This window comes from Rhinatrema bivittatum, chromosome 1 (genome assembly GCF_901001135.1).
Source record: "Rhinatrema bivittatum chromosome 1, aRhiBiv1.1, whole genome shotgun sequence".
Lineage (NCBI taxonomy): Eukaryota > Metazoa > Chordata > Amphibia > Gymnophiona > Rhinatrematidae > Rhinatrema > Rhinatrema bivittatum.
Window position 1 is genome coordinate 745,131,967 of NC_042615.1, and position 19,447 is coordinate 745,151,413.

The window sequence follows — 19,447 nt, forward strand, 5'->3', positions numbered from 1 at the left end:
TCCGTTGGTATAGGGCAAGTCCGGTGTAGGTTTCCCAGCAAGGCAGTGCTGTGGATGAGACAGACTGAGAGTTAGATTACTCACTAGATGGTAGCTGTAGGTATGCGATTTTACCAGGTGGAAGCTGATGGTACTGGCACCGAGACAGGGAGAGCAGGCCCTCGAGGAGTGAGTACCTGATCCCTGTAAGGCACCTGTAATAAAGCAGAGGGCCCCTGAGGAGCGGGTTCTCAGGTTAGTCAATACCCCGAGGGGTAGAGAAAGAGAGCTTTCAGCGGCAGCAGGAAGCGGCAGAGTTGCTTAGGTCGGACGTATCCAAGTCTTTGCTAACTCAGTGAGCTAGCAATTGCGGGCAGGCAAAATACCCGGGTGGTGTGACGTCACTTGAGGGGGATGCTCCTGAGGTTCGCGCCATAGCTAGGTCACGCATGCGCACCCTAGTAGGCCCTTGGGAGGAGCATGGCAGGAGGCAGCACCATAGCTGTTCCGGGGACTTGCAGATGTGGCGGTAGCCATTTTCCCAAGGTAAGCGGGATCCGTGAACAAGGTGAGGCAAACGGGGCAAAGCCATCTAGCACTGACTGACACAACAGCTACTTCATAGAGGAGGAGCTGGAGAATGGTATTCCCTCTAACTAGTTGTTTTCTACAGAGACTAGATGACATCTAGTGGCCAAACCATAGGGGTGCCACATTATTGCATAGACATAAGATGGCAAAACCCTTTAGCACATCTGGCCCACTGTTTAGCACACTCTTGGCATATAGGACCCATATTCTACTCACCTTTACAGTATGATTTGGAACCAATTTTTGGATTTAAAATCTCTGCTGGTTATATCAATTCACATTTGCTGCATGTATATATACATGTACATAGTTTAGTCCTTATTCAGTAGCTACTCAGCTCTTCTTGGCTTGTCTCCTGTATTTTGATTGTAGATCAGTGTTATTTGGCATTCCTAGTTGGCATCAACAAATATCTTGAAGATTTGAATATGAAACTAGAAGGAAAAGATCAATTAGTCAACAAACTCTATAAACAAACCCAGTCATTCATTCAGAAGTTAGAATTAATTTAGAAATGATTCAATATGAAGAAAGTTGTCCCTTTCACAACATTGTCAACCAGGCATGCTGAGACAGTGAACCATGAGTCATATTCTGCAGTGATAGGCAGCCTGACAGATGAATTTGAACAAAGATTTGTGGATTTCAGTGAATACTGATGAACTGAAGCTGTTTGCTAATCCATTTGAAACTGATTTCAGTGATGCTCTTGATATATTCCAACTGGAACCAAGATCCAAAATGAAAGTGACACGAAGAGAAGGATATTGTCAATATGCTTCCTGGGAGTCTTATCCAAATCAATCAAAACATACCCTTCAATTCATTGCACTGTTTGGCAGCACATATTGTTACAAATAGCTTTTTTTTTCAAGAATGAAAAGCATCAAAGGAAAATCAAAATCATTCCTGACAGATGAACATTTATCAGCTATACTATTAATCTTAGTCTTATTTATTTTTTATATTCTGCCTTTTGGCACTTCAAAGCAGATTACATTCAAGTACTGTAGAAGGCTTACAATCTTAGGGGATCTAAAGTGATCATTTATCAAGCCATCTTATTTTTTTTCAGTTGTAGGGGTGAAATATCATGGGGGAGTGGGGGCAGGGCTTTACCACAATATTTTGCCTCTTTTGGGAAAATACTGTGGTGGTTTCCCAGCAATATATTTTATTGTGGAAAAAACCTGCAATAACAAATATTGCAGGGAAATGCTCACTAACGTGCGATGCCAACCCAATTTGCCCGGTGTCGCTATCATCTTAAAGAGCCATGTGGTCGGGAAAACCCCAACTCAAAATGAAATCAAAACCTCCTGTGGGTCTGCTTAGAGCTCTGCCCTCTTTCCTGCCACATGTAGAAGTGGCCCAGCAGACCCAAAAATTAAAATAAGCACAGTGGTTTGGATACCAGGGGGGTATCTTTAGTTGGGACAGGGGTAATTTTCAACAAAGGGGAGGGATTTTTGAAGGTGGTGGGTTGTCAATGCACAAAATTAAACTGCATTTTAAATAATATTTTGAGTCTGGGCTGCTTCTACCTCTCCATTCCTGTTAGAGGAATGAAAATAAGAAGTCATCCATGAATTGAATTAAATTGAATCCTCTAGCCCAGATAGCAATGGGTTAACATATCCAGCTGTATCACCTGAGAGGTAGGGACTGTAAGACTTTCGTAGATAGGGTAAAACATGTACTAGTGAGTTCAGGCTCCATCTTCCTCCCTATTTATTGTACTGGGCACATCAATACATTCACCTCTATAGATCCATGTAACTATGTATACAGGGGCAATTTTCCAAAGATTTAGGCTCCTTGCCCTTTTGACAATTTACTAGGGATGAGTGCCTAAATTTAGACTCCTAGTTTCATTAGAGTTCTTAAATTTAGGTTCCTAAAGAGTGGTTTGTTATAGTGGTGGAATTAGAGTGGGGAAACAAAGTTCAGATCTTAGCACTGATTTTCAGAATTAGACACTTAAATTAGGAACATAAATCTTGGCAAATGAATAGCACTCCTAAATTTAGGAGCTTGTTTTAGGGACCTACATTTAAGTGAATTCTTACCTCTGCAGGTGTATCACCATGAAATAAATGAGGGACATTTGAAGAGATTGCATGAGAGGTGTAATTTGAACAACAAACTCTTTCTGCTTTACATATTATACAGTCTGAGGCTGAAAGAGTTCCATGAAATGCTTAAACATGTTAATGCAGTATTAGAAATCACAGAAAAATTGAGATACATAGGGAAAATAATGAGAGATGTTCATGTATCTGCACTATTACTATGCAATTTGCCTAATTTACTATGATGCCCTCATAAATGCACTAGACCAGAGAATAGATCAGTATGCAAACTAACATTGGACTATGTAAAAGGGAGACTCATAGATAAATTAGTCAACAGAAATGATAAACTAAAGAAAACAAAGTTACCACAAAGCAGCTTTGCATGGGGGAGGGAGACAAACAGACAAAAGATTTTCAAACTGCTCTTGCTGTAGAGCAAGTGCTGTGACAAACACAGCCTAGAATAGAAAATATTCCTCACACAGCAGGGGGTAAGGCTAGGGGGCAGGTACAACTCAGGAGAGCAGAGATATCTATATAGAGGGAGATTTAGCCTCCTATGTGAGGTTTCAACTCAAGCTATGTTATGCTGCAGAGAGGTGGAGCACTTGAAGAAGAACTGCCCAGTTTGGAAATATGAGAACCAGAAACTCACAGAAAAAAAAGAAGTCATTAAAGACTGTAAACAGCCATTTTGAAGCTGAACGAAAGGCAGAATTGCTTTGAAATTTCAGCTTTAAACTCCCTGAGGGAAGTAATGGAGGAGATTGACATACTGATTTGGGCACAACCAGCCATGTGACAAGTAAGAAATATTTTTATCATGGACATTGACTATAATGTGGAAAATAAAGTGGACCTAGCAGATGGGAAATGCATTTCTGTTCTGAGGAAAGAAGACAAGCTTATATATGCCACCATAGCTGAGTGAAGGCACAAAATACTAATGAAAGATTTCCTGTATATACTAGACCTGAAGAGAGGCCTACTATCAATAAACTGCTTGAGAATCAAGAGGTTCACTGTTCCCTCCCAGAACAATGGGTGCATGATTAAGAAGGGGGCAAGCATAGTGACACAAGAGGTTGTGAGTAACACCTGCCCAATCCCCACACTAGAACTGCATGGCACATGCACCAGGGCACAGATGATGACACAATAAATGACAGATGGTAGATTTAAAGATATCTCCATGCAGAGAGACCCTGATGTGTGTGTGCTGTCTGAAAAGCAAAGTGACAATATGCACCTCTGCTAGAGGCAAACCACAGCAGAGCAAGTCAGTCACAGGAGCTAATCCACAGAGATTTGTGAGGTCAAGGGGTTTCTTCTGGAAACAGATACTTTCTGACTTTCCTTGATGTTTACTCCAAGTACTCCTGAGACACATAAGTGAAATACTGGAAAAGATCAAGGAGTACATGACAGTGGCAAGTAATAAATTTATTGTAATAAATTATTATTTATAAATTATTTATTTATAAATTATTTAATAATAATATAATATAATATAATATAATATAAAGAATTCACTTATATTATTTATAAATTATTATTATTAGTAATAAATTTATCCATTTTCCTTCTTACTCCAAGTTATTGATTTCCTTGTTACATGTAACTGCTTTTCTGCACTATTGTTCAAATTGTAAAGTTTATTATAATTGCACCCCTGTTTCTTGTGAACCAGCATGATGGGACTACCGTCTTGAATGTTGGTATATAAAAAACTTAAATAAATAAAAAAAATAAAAAATAAATATTGCAAATCTGTAACCATCCAGGTGGGCAATAAAGGAGAATATGTGGACAGAGAGAATCAAGGATATCTCAAGCAACAAGGGATCACGCATCAGATCACAGTGCCCTATGCCCAAATCATATTGGTGTAGCTGAGAAAAAGAGCTGCACACTGACGTAGATGGCAAGGAGCATGCTGCTGGATGCCAATCTTCTTAACAAGTTCTGTAGAGAGAGGCACTGATGGCTGTAACTATCTGTAGAACCTGCTGCCAGTAAGGGCAAATTAATTGATACCACACAAAATGAGGCACAAGAGGAAACCTCGCAAGATTCACCTGAAGGCATTTGGCTGGAAGGCCTATATACATGTCCTGGATAGAAAGTTCTCCAAGATGATTGTCAGAGACATAAATGGCAAACTATTAGGAGCGAATGAGGTTGGGGATACAGAATCTTATTTTCTGGCATAGAACAGGTGACAATAACCAGGAGTATGCACTTTGACAAGGCATCCTAAATGAATACCATGACTCCAACAAAGCCTGAGCAGATGGCTCCTGTGAGTATCACAATTAACACAAGTAAAAGTGAAACTATGGAACAATCAGGTATCACTGTTGGTGCAAACGAAGGTGGAGGTGCAGAAAACTAGGATGTCTCAGCACCACATGAGATTGCGGAGCAACTAGCTGAGATGAAGGAGGAGAATCTGAAGAGTCCATATGACACTGAAGGGGTAGATCCTAATGAGAGCCCCATTCTTCAAATGTCTACCCAGACAGCAAAGGGTGTAATGGGTCAAAGAAATACCAGAGTCCTCAACCTGGGAGGACACTGGAAAAACCTTTCAGATGTGAGACTGGTAAATGGAGGAGAGAGACATGAGAAAAAAAAGATTCTCCCCTTGAGGACACAGTGTCAACAGGAGTGGGTTTCCACCAGAGACTGCCAAAGTGATGTCCTTGAAAGGATCGGTTGAACATTCAGCCTTAGAGAAGGGGTGTTGGAGGACTGATAGCAAGACCAGAAAGAGGTTAACAATCTCCAGCTGTATCACCTGCCCCTGTATTGGAGGGGCTGGGATTGTAAGGGTACCTAGATAGAATGCAACCTGTATTGAGTTCAGTCTCCATCTTCCTTGCTGCCTATTGTGATGGTTATATTAGCACAATCAACTGCAGAGAACCATGTAACTGGGTATGTAATGTTTATTGTTTTTCTGTCTCTGTTTCCCAAGAAAAGAATTATTGCATGCTGCTACAGAAGAGTTCTGAGTCATTTCTGCATCATAGTAAATGTTTCTCCTGGAGGCGAAGGAGGCCCTGATGTATACACCTGGCTTTGACCTGAGCAGCAAGACTGGGCCAGACTGATAGCAGAGAAAAAGAAATTTCTATCAATTTCAACTGCCCCCATAGCACAGTTCTCTACCAAATCTGCCCCACAGCCTGATTCTTGCCCACCTCCAAGGGCCCAATCCTCACTTACTACTCCAATTTACTCACTCCCCAAAGTAGTAAACCAACAGGATGAGGAAATCTTTTTATATACCTTCTGCTGGCTCTTTGACAATCCATACTTTGGCCTAGCTCTATCAATGTAGGGCTGGTTAATCAATTTGCTAGGGTGACAGGGTTACCATGTCTGCAGTACCTGTTACCATACAAAATGGCTTGATGTTGCATATTTTAGATTAGTACATTTGGTGTTAAAATCTGTTTTAATGCACTTTGGTACACAGGCACCACAGTGTTATAAATGAACTTTACACATGGGCTCTACTATAAGGTGAACAAAGCTTTAGGAACATGTCAGCATAGGGTTCTGCACACATCTTTTTTTGTAGAACTTTACTTCTGATAAAGCAAGGAGTGTTGCACACAAAAGATATGTACGCAGAGCAGAGTAAATGTGTGCATAGCTTAACATGTCTACATGTTAATCAAGGGACAACATTCTTCCATGTTAATCAAAGCATTAGCTGTTACTCCTCAATGCAGAGAGGTAGGTGTGTAGGCATTAGGGATGTGAATCGTTTTTTGATGATTTAAAAAAATCGTCAGATATTTTTTAAATCGTCAAAAATCGTTAGAGTCGCGATACAATACAAATTCCCCCGATTTATTGTCAAAAATCGTTAAATCGGGCACGGGAATTATTTGGGGGGAGGGTGGGAAAACCGGCACCCCAAAACAACCCCTAAACCCACCCCGACCCTTTAAAACCAATCCCTTACCCTCCTCCACCCTCCCAAACCCCCCCAAAATGTTAAAATACCTGGTGGTCCAGTGGGGGGGTCCCAGCACAATCTCCCGCTCTCGGGCCATCGGCGCCATTTTGGCTGCCACTAATATAAATGGTGCCGATGGCCCGATTAAAAAAAAAACCCACCCGACCCTTTAAACCGACCCCCTTAGCCTCTCTCACCCTCCCGACCACCCCCCCCAAAACCTTTTAAAATTACGTGGTGGTCCAGGGGGGGCGCGGGGAGCGATCTCCCGCTCTCGGGTCATCGGCTGCCACTCATAAAGATGGCGCGATGGCCCTTTGCCCTTACCATGTGATAGGGTTTCCATGCCATTGGCCGGCCCCTGTCACATGGTAGGAGCACTGGATGACCGTATTGCCAATATTCAAAATGGCGCCGGCGCTACCTTTGCCCTCACTATGTCATAAGGGCCGACAGTCGGCCCCTGTGACATAGTGAGGGCAAAGGTAGTGCCGGCGCCATTTTGACTACTGGCAATACGGCCTGAGTGCAGGAGGTCGCTCTCGGACCCCTGCTGGACTTTTGGCAAGTCTTCTGGGGGTCAGGAGGCCCCCCCAAGCTGGCCAAAAGTCCCTGGGGGTCCAGTGGGGGTCTGGCAGCGATCTCCTGCACTCAGGTCGTATTGCCAATATTCAAAATGGCGCCGGCGCTACCTTTGCCATGTCACATGGTAAGGGCAAAGGGCCTCAGCGCCATTTTTATTAATGCAGCTCATGGCCCGGGAACGGAAGATCGTTCCCCGTGGCCCCCCTGGACCACCAGGTATGTGTAAAAAGTTTGGGGGGGGGGTCTGGAGAGTGGGGGAGGTTAAGGGGGTAATTTTAAAAGGTCGGGGGTGGGGTTTTTTTTTATCGGCGCGGGCCTCACTAAAAAAAATTAGTGATGTGAATTGGAATCGGAACCGATTCCAATTCACATCTCTAACGATCAGATTCCCCCCCCCCCCCCCCCCCCCCCCAGCCGAACCCGATCATTAAAACAATCGGGCACACGATTCACATCCCTAGCAGGCATAACTCATATTTGCTTAATGGTGATAATTTAACTCCTGTTCAAAGGGAAAGAAAAGTTTCTGTGCATATTGTTAGTCTATGGTTCTGAGCCTGGAATTGATAGTATTGGGGTCCTGTACTTGAGATTTATGTACATAAAACAAGTTTTATGCAGGTTTTCTGCACACAATTTATGAGCACAAATTTTATGCTCTTAACTCATGTTTTATGCACATGACTTTTAGGAACATAATTTATGCTCCTAGCTCATGTTTTGTGCATATGATTTAGGGACATAATTAACAAGCTTGATTATGACTATTTTAAGTTAACTTGTCTTTCTCTTTGATATCTTTGATATTAGTTTGTAAATTACATTTTAACTATGTTGGATTTGTATGTAATGTGTTTTAGTTGTGTTTAAATTGTTTTATAATTTATTTGATGAACCTGTATCGAAGCGTGGTCAATCAAGTTGAATAAATAATTATAATAATAATAGTGTTAGAGAGAGAGAGTGGCTCACTTGATGGCTGTGTTCGAACACTATGGAGGTGGCGACGTTTTTTAGAATTGGTAAGGTAACATGCAAAGGAAGTTCACGCCACATTGCAAGAACGGTGGTTTTGTGAGAGCTCATTTGAGACGCGTTGAAGAGTAAGAGTCGGGGAACGTATCTGTCTATGAGACCTGTATGGGAATATTACATTACAGAACATGCTGAAGTTGTATAAGCAGCAGGAAATTCTTTATTCTCCTGAAGAAGCCTGTGGAAAGGCGAAACATGTTGAGAGGATGAAGAAGAATTAAAGGAATTTCGTTTTAAGAACGAGAGAAAAATCTGAGAAATAGAATTTTTTTCTGCTTGTGAACAAACTAATTTTGAAGATTTGTATTGTAATGAGAATCTTTATCTGCATGTAAAAAATTCATTTTGAGAATAAGAGCAAAATTTGAGAAATTTTAATGTTGGGAGATATTATGGAGAATGTGTGTGTGTAAGTAGTATGAATGGTGTGTGATTATGGTGTGTGATTATGGGTTGGAATTTTTAGATGGATATTCCTTGGGGTAATATTGTGAAATTTTGAAAGCAAAGTCTTTTGGAAATTTCCCTTTTTGAAATTAATAAAGATTGTAACATCATATATGTCACTATATTTTTTTGGTATCAACTCTCATCCAGGAACATCTGGAGAATCACCAATTGAAGAGGTTTCTGAACCTTCCTTATCACCGCCACTTCCATTGAATTCCTCAGTGACATCCACAGCAGCTCAATCCATTGCTGCTGATATCTACAAACAAAATTCTTCCAGAACTCAAGATCCACCTGTCATCGATGCAGAAGTCGACTTAGAGATTAAGATCAAAGAGATTCTGGATGTTTGTAAAAGAGGCAAGACTTTTGAATACCTTCTGATATGGGAGGGTTTCGGCCCCGACATAATCTCTTGGGAGCCTCAGATCAATATCTTGGATAAAGAGATGCTTCGTCAGTTCCACCTTGCGCATCCTTCAAAACCTAAGCCTGGTACCCAAAGAGCGACCATCGCTGTCCGACGTCTTCACTCTGCCTTTACCTCTGTGGTGACTCCCTCCAGGTCTGAGGGACAGCTGGCTGCTGCGGTGTCTCCCTGCCGTTTCTCTCCGGTGTCCCTGGCTGGCTCAACACTGCAGATCCGCCCTGTTGCCTGAAGCCTAGGGCGCGCACACACACGCTCTGAGTGAAGTACCAGCAAGGGTGTGAACCTCAGGGGCATCCCCCTGAGATGACGTCATCCACTTCCGATATTTAAAGGTCTCTGATATCGCTACTAGTTGAGTTAGCAAGGGCTAAGGTTCAGATTGGGTTCCCTGCCTAAGCTACTCTGCCTCCTCGGACTTACCAGAGGTGCCCGCTCCTCGGGGGCCTCGCTCTCTCTCTTTGCCTTTCAGGTTACAGACAGGAACCGGTACTCGCTCCTCGAGGGCCCTCGTTTCTGACTATCTGCTGATTCTCTTCCGCCTGGAAGTCATCATTATCTACATCATTGTGGGTTACCATCGCTCTCTCAGAGCTTTCCCTGGAACCAGGTACTCGCTCCTCGAGGGCCTATCCTTTCCAGCTCCTGAGCTCCCTAAGACCAATATATGTGAGTGTTGTCATCTAGTTCTGTTCATGAACTCTGCATACCCTGCCTACTCACTGTCTACAATTTCTCAACAGCTCAGCCATTCAGAGATTGCTGCTACACTATCAGAGGGACTTCAGCCCTACCGGGCACTTCAGCTCACTACTGCCATCTCTGATGGTTTCAAGACCTGTTTAATAAAAGAACTAGTGTGTGTCTGTCTCCATACTCTAAGCCTAGCCGGTGGTCCCTCTCGGGATCTTCTCCCGGGGCGTGGTCATCTGCCACCTGTCCAAGGATCCTCTTACTACTATCTCAGGCAGTCTATAACAACAGATTGCTAAGTCTGCCTACGGAATACATCAGACTGTCACCCCTATCTGATTGCTCCTCCTACCAGCATAGCGGATCATGACAGAACCTCAAAATGTTTAATCATAGAAACCATGTTGTCTGCCTCTATTGTGTGCATAAATCATGTTTCCTAAGCATAAACTATAGTTTGTGACAATAAATATGATGGGGCCAATTTTAAAAGAGTTTAGGCACCTACATTTTAGAGATAGGCTGCTATATTGCCCTTTAGACAATTTACTAATGCTGAGTACCTAAAAATAGGCTTCTAGTTTCATTAGGAATCTAAATTTAGAATCTTAAAATGTAGATGGCTATGGGGGAAGAGTTATGGTGGGGAGTCAAAGTTAAGAACTTAGCAGTGATTTTCAGAACTAGGCACTAATTTAGGGGGTCATTTACTAAAGGTTTTCTTCCATTTTGTGTCTATGGAAAAAATGCTTAGTGAAGGATCCCCCTTAGAGGGCTATGTCTAGGCAAATGAATACAGGTTTAAGTTTTGAAGCCTAACTTTTAGGACTTTATGATTTTTCAGCTGAAAATATACAGGTGAATTTTCAAAGGAGTTACGCATGTAAATATAAGATACTATCATAGTAATTTTCAAAAGCCATCTACCCACATTAAATGCACTTAATGTGGATAAAACCTATTGACCATTCAAAGGCATATATTATAGCAATTAAAAAAAAACCCACTTACACAGGTAAGGTGCATTTATACAAATAAATCCCTAATAAAGTACTGCTGAGTGAGAAGCGTGGGCAAAATTTCCCAAATATAAGTTGCCAGCCAGAGAAGAAGAGGGAATAACGTGAAAACATTTTGCTGGCATCCCCCTTCAACTCAACAGCTGCTGTGTGTGTAGCAAGCTACTATAAACCCAGTTCCTTCCACCACTAGCTTATCGTGTGCTGGAACCTTACAATGTGGACCGAGCTACGTCTGGATCTAAGTGATGTGTATTGTACCTGGTAAAAAGGTTTCTCCAGCCCTACAGAGCCTGCAAGTTGCCGCAGCAATGGTGAAGGAATATAAAAATGTCAAAACCCCTGTGGGTTCTCCTGTGAATTACATTCTGCAAGAGCCAGCATCCAGCACTCACAGTGTTAACAAGTTGGGAGAAGGGCTGTACTGTAGTGTTTAGCCTGCCCAGAGAACAGCACTACATAGCCAGCAGAGGAGGAAGCCAAATGCTGGAAGACCATTTAAGGAAGAAAAGGCACAATTTAGCTGGCTCTGTGTGATGGGCGGGGATGGCCAGGAGTTTAAGCCAAGAACCAGAAAGAGAGGAATGTATCATCTGGCAGCTCTGAAATCTAGTCTTCTCCTGAATAACTAATTATCAAGAAGGAGAGACAGACGTCTTTGTTCTGAAAAATTAGAGACAGACAGCTGTTCTTGCTCTAAAGCTGAGCTACATGTAAAATCTCAACAAGAGACAGAGTAGCCAGGAGTTGAGAGACTGACAGACTTCCTTTCCAGAGATATTTACGGTCTGGAGCACTGAGTTAGGTAATATAAACTTACCCAGACAGGGCTAGATTTTAAAAGCCCGGTGCGCGTAAATACTTCCGGATTTACACACACAAGGCACTCGCGCGCCGGCGCACCTATTTTGCATAGGCCACCGGCGCGCGCAAAGCCACGGGACGCGCATAAGTCCCGGGGCTTCGTTAAAGGGGCGGGAGGGGGCATGTCCGGGGTCAGGGGGCAGTCCGGGGCGGGTCCAGGGGTGTGGCGACGGTTCGGGGGCAGGTCGGGAGGGCGGTCCCGAGTCCCCCGGCACTGCGGCCTGTGCTAGGGGATGCCGAGGCGGCGCGTGCAAGTTACGCCTGCTTCAAGCAGGCGTAACTTGCACAACAAAGGTGGGGGGGATTTCAGTAGGGCTGGGGAGTGGGGTAGATAGGGGAAGGGAGGGGAAGGTGGGGGGACACGAAAGGAAAGTTCCCTCCGAGGTCGCTCCGATTTCGGAGCGGCCTTAGAGGTTACGGAGGCAGGCTGCTCGGCTCAGCGCGCGCAGGCTGCCAATTTTGCACAGCCTTGCACGTGCCGGCCCCGGATTTTATAAGATACGCACGGCTACGCGCGTATCTTATAAAATCCGGCCTACTTATTTAATATCTAACTCACAGTATCTTAGCACAGGAGAGAGAAGGTTTATTTCCTTGCCTTTTGCCACAAATCCAATATCTCATCTTAACTGCTTCAGCCTTTCAGCCAAAGTTAAGTATTAACCCTTGCTGGCAGAGATACTGATGGACCGTGGTCTTTCTGTAAGAGGCTGAAACCAGGCCCGCTTTCTGTTTAGTACCAAGTAAACCATTTGAGGAAGTTCCCCAGGAGAGAGAGACCTTCCATACCCTGCAGTGCATATTTATTTGGTTTGTCATCTAGCCAGCTCCACCACCAAGAGGGACTTCGTCATTATATTGATTTTTTTTTCCACCAGTTATCTGTTCCCTCCCTTCCTTTTTTGAGTACTCAGAGGTAAGGACAATTTTTGAAGTTGTGTACTTCACTGCCTTTCCCCGCCCCCTCTCCTACCTTTCTCTGTTAGTGTTCTCTATTTTTTTTTTTTTACTATCTATATGAGTTTGTTGGTTGCCCTGGCTAACAGGCCATACCCAGTGTTATTTTTGCATTGCTTGATTTAAAATAAGAAAATTGCAAGTTTATACTATACTTCACTACCTTACTTTTCTCATTTAATGTTCTGGTAGGATTTTTACTGTCTACTTGTATAATTCTAGTAAAAAGGCTATTTAGAACTAAATTTTAAAAGGGCCGTGCAGGTGTCCATATGCGCCCATTTCCTAACGCGTGCACATGGACACGTCGCCGCACACATATTATAAAATTTGATACCCGGGCACACATGTGCACCTGGGTCCCCACTCACATGCGCAAAGGGGGGGGATTTTCTTTAAAAGCCTGCAGCGATGCAATCGGCCCTTCCCCAGGTCCCTCTCAGTCCAATAAAGGAGCGGACTGGGAGGGAACTTCCCTAACCCTCTACCCATCCTCCCTTTTCCCCTCTCCGCCCCCGCCCCCTAAACCCCATCTAACTCACCTACATTTTTTTTTTAAACTTACCTGCTCTCAGGAGCAGAAGTAAGTTCCTCACACCAGCCGGCTGCCGGTGCACACTTCACCGGGGCAGCTCCTAAGAGTCCGGGAGATATGTGCGTGGTTGGGTTGCTCTGAAAATGTGCTTTGCGCGCGGCCCACCCACACGCGTATCTCCAGGTATTTGCGCACGCCTGGGATTGAATATTTCCCCACTACTGTTTTATTCTGATGTGATGATTTTATCTGGTCTGTGGTGCTACAAGTGAAAGGCTTTTTTGGAAGGGCAAAGAATTGTATCGGGATGGCCAGGACCCTGTCTCATCCCCACTCAGGCTATGAACCTGGAGATAAATCATATTAGTAAATATAATTTCTCAGGTGGTACTCCCTACCCTAAGCATTGGAGTACTTCATAGTCTGGGCCAAGGAGCTGGGGGGGGGGGGGGGGGGGGGGAGGGCAGCACATGTGGTTATCTCATTTGGTTATTACTTTTTTACTGAGATAGTTTTGAACACCTACTGCAGCCCCCAGTGCGAGTTTTCTCTGCATTTTGAAGCTTCAGCTATCAGACTATCCCTGAAGGCTGGATTTTTCATTTACTTGACTGCGGGCCCGGGGATGCTGCCTGAGAGCTGAACACTGAGTCTAAAGTTGGATTTTCTGAATAACTAGAATTTCTCAGATTACATCGCTTGAACTCTGCACCTAAGCCCAAAGCAAAGTCTTGAAGTCAGGGTCATGCTTGATGTACTGCTAAAGCAAGTTAGCCTGCATTTAAAGGCTGGAAAATTCCTTTTCTTTGCAATACTTGTTTCCTAATTCCTTGTCTTGGCAGTTTCTCTATGTGCCCACCGTGTGCCATTATTTATTTATTTATTTAGAGGTAGATATTGAGCTGCTGTGCGGCTCGGCTAGTTAGCTGGTTAAACATCCGGCTAACTTAGCCCAGATATTTAGTGGTGAGGCTGAACAGACATAGCTGGATAACTTATCTGGCTAAGTTGGGTCTTCCCCAGAATGCCCTCGCCCCACCTGCCACTTAGCCTGCTAACTATTGGGCCGGATAACTCGTTATCTGGCTAAGTGGTGGCCAATCAGCAGGGTCAGATATTCAGCTGCCACTACTTAGCCAGATAAGTCTTAAATCAGGGTCAGGACCCCAAAGGGGGTCACAAAGCCTTCAGCTGTGGTCACAAGTGCCTCAGATGGCAATGCTCTTCAGGTGCCAGAAGATAGCGTGAGGCCAGCTCGTGCTCTCGGGCCCTGCAGCAGCCCTGCCATTGCATGAATATCTGTAGCCCTGCATGAGGAGGAATCAGGGTTGCCGCAGGTCCTGTGAGCTTACACTGGCTCACAGGCCCTGTGCTGACTTTCTTTACTAATGCTGCCGCCAGGCTTGGAATCAGTTGGGAGGGGAGGGCTGAGTGTGCCCAGGGCATGTGGAGATCACCACTCTTTCTCTCTCTCCTTACTGATCCTACCCAAGAGAAGGGGAGGATGCTAGAGGACCCATGGGAGGGTAATAAGAAGGGCTTGGGGGTGAGGGGGATCAGCTGAGAAGGCGTGAAAAGGGATGGAGGAGATGAGAGGAGTTGGTGGATGTAAGAGGAGTGGAGTTTGAGAGGGAGTCAGCTGGAAGGGAGGAGGTTGAGAAAGGAGGTCCTCTTGAAATGATGGAGGTTGAGAACGGATTGACTGGAGTGTGGGGAGGGCGAGTGTTGGAAGGGGACTTCATCCCTGCTAATTTGTTTAGGTCGTCCTCTAGGGTCCTGAGAATTTTTAAGTACTAAAATGGGGTCACATTGGCTAAACGTTTGGGAAGACCTGGCCTAACTTATCTGGCTCAGTACCACTGAATATCGCCTTCTTAGTAAACACAATGAATGAGATGTCTGTCGAATCAAAAGATGCAGGCAGCTTACAAAATTGATAATGATTTATACAATCCTGAGAAATGAAAGAAAGCATTATAGCACTCCATAGGTTAGATGATATGCAAAATAAACACAGTATATGCATGGTGTTGTATTTTGACCAAGAAGTGCAAAAATAATGGTATGGATTTAATAATGCATACAGTACATCCAAGCTTCAACACTTTGGTCCCCTAATGCAATCTTCTTCATGGTTAGCAACTATTAGCAAAATATAGTGTTGGAAAGAGCCCCCAGTTTCCTGTGGCATATTTTTCAAAATTCTGCTGCAATCATGTGGCAAAATGCATAATTTTGCATAAATACTAATGTCAGAATATGCAAAAAAAAATACATTTTTTTTTAAATTGAACACCTTCATATTTGTTTTTGAAACAATATTTAAACTGTATACAAATAAAAAATGCACCAACTACAAAAATCCACAATTTATCAAGTCAGATGAAACTATGGATTTACTCCAGCCCCTAGTCAAAACTTTACTAAAATAAGTGCATGGATTTTCTATTTTTATGTTCACTGTTTGGTCCACATTTTTTAAGAGCACAACAAAACATGAGGAACAAAGTTCCAAAAAATGAGACCAATGATTATATCCTGTAAAAGAAGTATAAGGAACTGTTTTGAGCAAACAAATATAACTCTGTACAATGAGGGGCTCATCTAATAGACATGTATAATGCATTAACTGTGGTTTCTTGTTTTTGTATTAGATTTTCTATCATGGTATCCATTGGTTTTTTGTTTTTTTTTCACTAAGTATTGTGGCACAGGGATGAAAAGCTTGGTGAAACGTCACTAGTTGGCATCATTCGGTAGAATGCTGCAGTGTGAGATGGAGGGATCTTACTTTCCTCCTGCCAGGCTGCCTATGAAGGGAGAGACTGGGTCTTGGGGGAATGGGTTGCCAGGCCTACATCACTGGATATGAGATTTTCTTTTGGGGGGGAGGGATAGTAGTGGTTGTGTCCAGTTTGCATCAAAGTTCTCGCTTTTTGAAGTGGGTAGATTTATACTATATTGGGCTTTTAAAAACAATTTTTTTTTTTTGGGGGGGGAGTAGCATGTTAGTCTATTTATGAGGACCACTTATCCTTTGGGGGTACACTGATTCGTGTTTGGGGAAAATGAGATGTTGTTAGGGTGGGTGAGAGGGGTGAAATCTCCTATGATAATTGCCCTTTCACATTGGGCTGGTTAGCACAAGATTTTGATAAGCAGCATAAACACACACATGCTTTTTGGCTTAGTGTGCACAATATTTTTGCATGCCTGCTAACAAGGCTGCATTTGAGCAGGCATACAAAAAAGTAGCACATTCCATGCTAAAATAATGTCAGTACATATTTTTGTGCATAGTCCCTATAGTGCCACAGTTTGTTTTTCAATAGTACAGTGCTGTGAAGCATTATCTTACCGCTGAACTGTAAATACTTTTGGCAGTAAGGGTTGCACTTTAGTGTAGCTCAGGGCAAGTGAGCTCTCACACTGGCATGAACAATATTGCAGTTTTTAAATGAGCCCCTAAACTGATTTGAAAGTAAATTGGACAGATATTTTAGAAGGAAAAATAATGATGGGTATGATGCTATTCCTCCCTGCCAGGAAAAAGCAGTAATCCAGCAGTGATGAGCTCATTATCATAGCTGGGGTTGGAAATTCATGTTTTTCAATACTACAGAACTGGATACATATACACAATACTTTTTGCCTTCCCTTGGATGGCCACAGAGAAAGAACTGTTAAGCAGAATGGTCTTCTAGTCTTTATTCAATTTATCAGTTTAAGATGGAATTTTCAAAGGAGTTATGATATAAACATAGCATATATCCATGTTTCCTAGTCCTCACCGGAGAACTCACCTAACTACTCTGGTTTTCAGGATTGCCCAATGAATATGCATGAGATTGATTTGTATACTCTGGGTCTCTGATATGTGCAAATTTATGTTATGCACATTCATTTTGGATATCTTGAATACCTAACTGGTTAGGTGTGCCTCCTGGAGAGGGTTGGAAAACTGGCATATATAGTAACAATTTTCAAAAGCCCATTTACATGCATAAATCCTCCTATGTATATATATATTTCCACAGCATCTTCAAAAGGTCCCACATGGACATGTACTATGGTATGGAAAATGCCTGCGATTCCTCATGTAATGCTGATATTCATTAGATACGTCATCAGGGTAGACAAAAATATTAGGCGTGCCTGTGCATCTACATACCTACCATAAGTCAATGCAATTTGTTTTAAATTATTAGTAGATTTAAGATTGACGATAAATGCGCAGGACTAAAGCCAGATGTAAAAGACTGGATTGATTTAGAGGGGAAAAAAATAATTCAGGGCCACCATCACTTTTGCACTCCATTTTAAAATTCTATAGGAAAAATTGTGGAAGCCAAATTGTGCAAAAAAAGGACTGTGGGACTTTTGCCCAGTCCTTTCATTAAGGGGTTAATTTTCAAAAGGATTCGCATCCATAAACCCTGGGTTTATGTGCGTAAATTGGCCTATTAAATTACCCAAGGGGTTGTGTGTATAAAAGTATTCACAAAAGTGATACCTTGCATACTTTTGCGCACACTATAAAGAAGCGTTCTGAGAGGCGGAGTTAGGGCGGGGATATAATTTACACACATACTTTCAGTTTTCGAAAGTACGCATATAAATATAGATGAACAAAGCTAGATCTGTTCCTAAGCAGGTCTAACTTTGTGTATATATGTTGGTACTGGTTTATGTGAATAAATCTACTTTGAAAATTCAGGCTAAAGTCTGCAGGTGAAAAGGACCTATAGACTTTAGCAGGTGCAGCCTGTTTGAAAATTATCCTCCCTGTGTGCAGGGGCAAAAGTCTGAGTGCAAGTTTTCTGTGGGATATTTTCCCCTTTCAGAAGCTGTTGGAAATTAAATAAACACTTGAGCAAAAGATGTGCTGTTTCAAAACTGCACAAACATACCTAGATAGTCTTTTCACTTTGCTCTGTTTTTTTCCTGTGCTTAAATCTGAACCTAGAAATGGAAGGGTAAAAAGTAACCTAATGAAATAATACATGGGAAGGAAAAGTAATGATACTGCCTAGAGGGCTTGACGGACTGCAAGCACATTTTTAAAGGGAAACTCATTGCAGTTTCCACTTGAAAGTGATAGCTGGTGCGGTAAACAGTCACAGTGCAGACACAAAGTAACCACATACTTTGTACCTGCATAGAAGAAGGTCCAAATTGTGCATTATATTATTTAGTATACACACAGATTTGAAAATGTAATCTCCATGTATACAGATCCCGTCTCCTTTTTCAATGTGGGTAAATATGTGTGTGTGTGTGTGTGTGTGTGTGTGTGTGTGTGTGTGTGTGCGTTGTGGATAGCGTGCACACTTTTACTCACATTGAGTAGGATGGCAATAATCAAAATGTGTTTTTATTGGGGTATACATGTGTTGACCTATGTAAAGAGCTTTAAATTATTGCCTCTTTATCTTTAAGTTTCAAATTCATTATTTAAAGGGATAAACATTTATTTATGTGCTATATTTTGGCAAAGTCAAATATACTGTAACAAATTAATAATAGCCAATTCATTAACATTTTTTAAATTAATAATTCAGGTTTATAGAGTCATAATGTATTACATACATACCATATACAGAACTACAGTTAGGGGGTCATTCACTAAAGCTTTATCACGTGCGTTAGGGTCCTAACGCACGCGATAAGGCCATATCGCATGTGAAAAGGGCCTTTTCGCATGCGATATAATGCAAATTAAGGGGAGGGAAGGAGTCGGGGCGGGGATGGGCGGAGTTGGCAGTGTCTTCACTGCCGGCGATAACGTTACCAACGTTATCGTCGGCAGTAGTGCACTGAATAGCACCACCTTTCACAGTGGCGCTATTCGGTGCGAAAGCTGGCAGCGAAGACACCGCGGTGGTGTGAAGGTTGCGGGCTTTCGCAGGCCCGCTCCCCCCTTCACCCCCCATCCCCTGTTTCACTGGATTCATCAATCTGCAATGAATGATGAATCCAGGCCTTAGTTTGCTAATAAACAAAGAACCTTAGACTATGATGGCAGATAAGGACCATAACGTCTATCTAGTCTGCCCAATTTCATTCCTGCAGAAAGCCATAGGACCCCAGTCGTTCTCTGTTTATTCCCTCAGTTCTTCGCAGAAAGGGATCCTAGGTGTTTACCCCATACTTTTTAAAAAAATTCCACTTTACTGGAATTTTCCTTTTCTTTTTTTGTAATATGCTTTATGGAAGATTTTGAGTCTTCAAGATTTGTTTACATTTTCTTCTCTAAGTTTTCCT

At 42.7% G+C, this 19,447-nt stretch overlaps 1 long non-coding RNA gene across 1 annotated transcript in view; it reads left to right on the forward strand.

Moving 5' to 3' along the window:
* Window positions 1–12,549: 12,549 nt before the first annotated feature.
* LOC115082178 overlaps window positions 12,550–19,447 on the forward strand; it is a 41,168-nt gene continuing 34,270 nt past the window's right edge. Inside the window, exon 1 of the long non-coding RNA XR_003854100.1 lies at window positions 12,550–12,607. This is a non-coding gene — a long non-coding RNA (uncharacterized LOC115082178). The remainder of the gene's footprint in view (window positions 12,608–19,447) is intronic.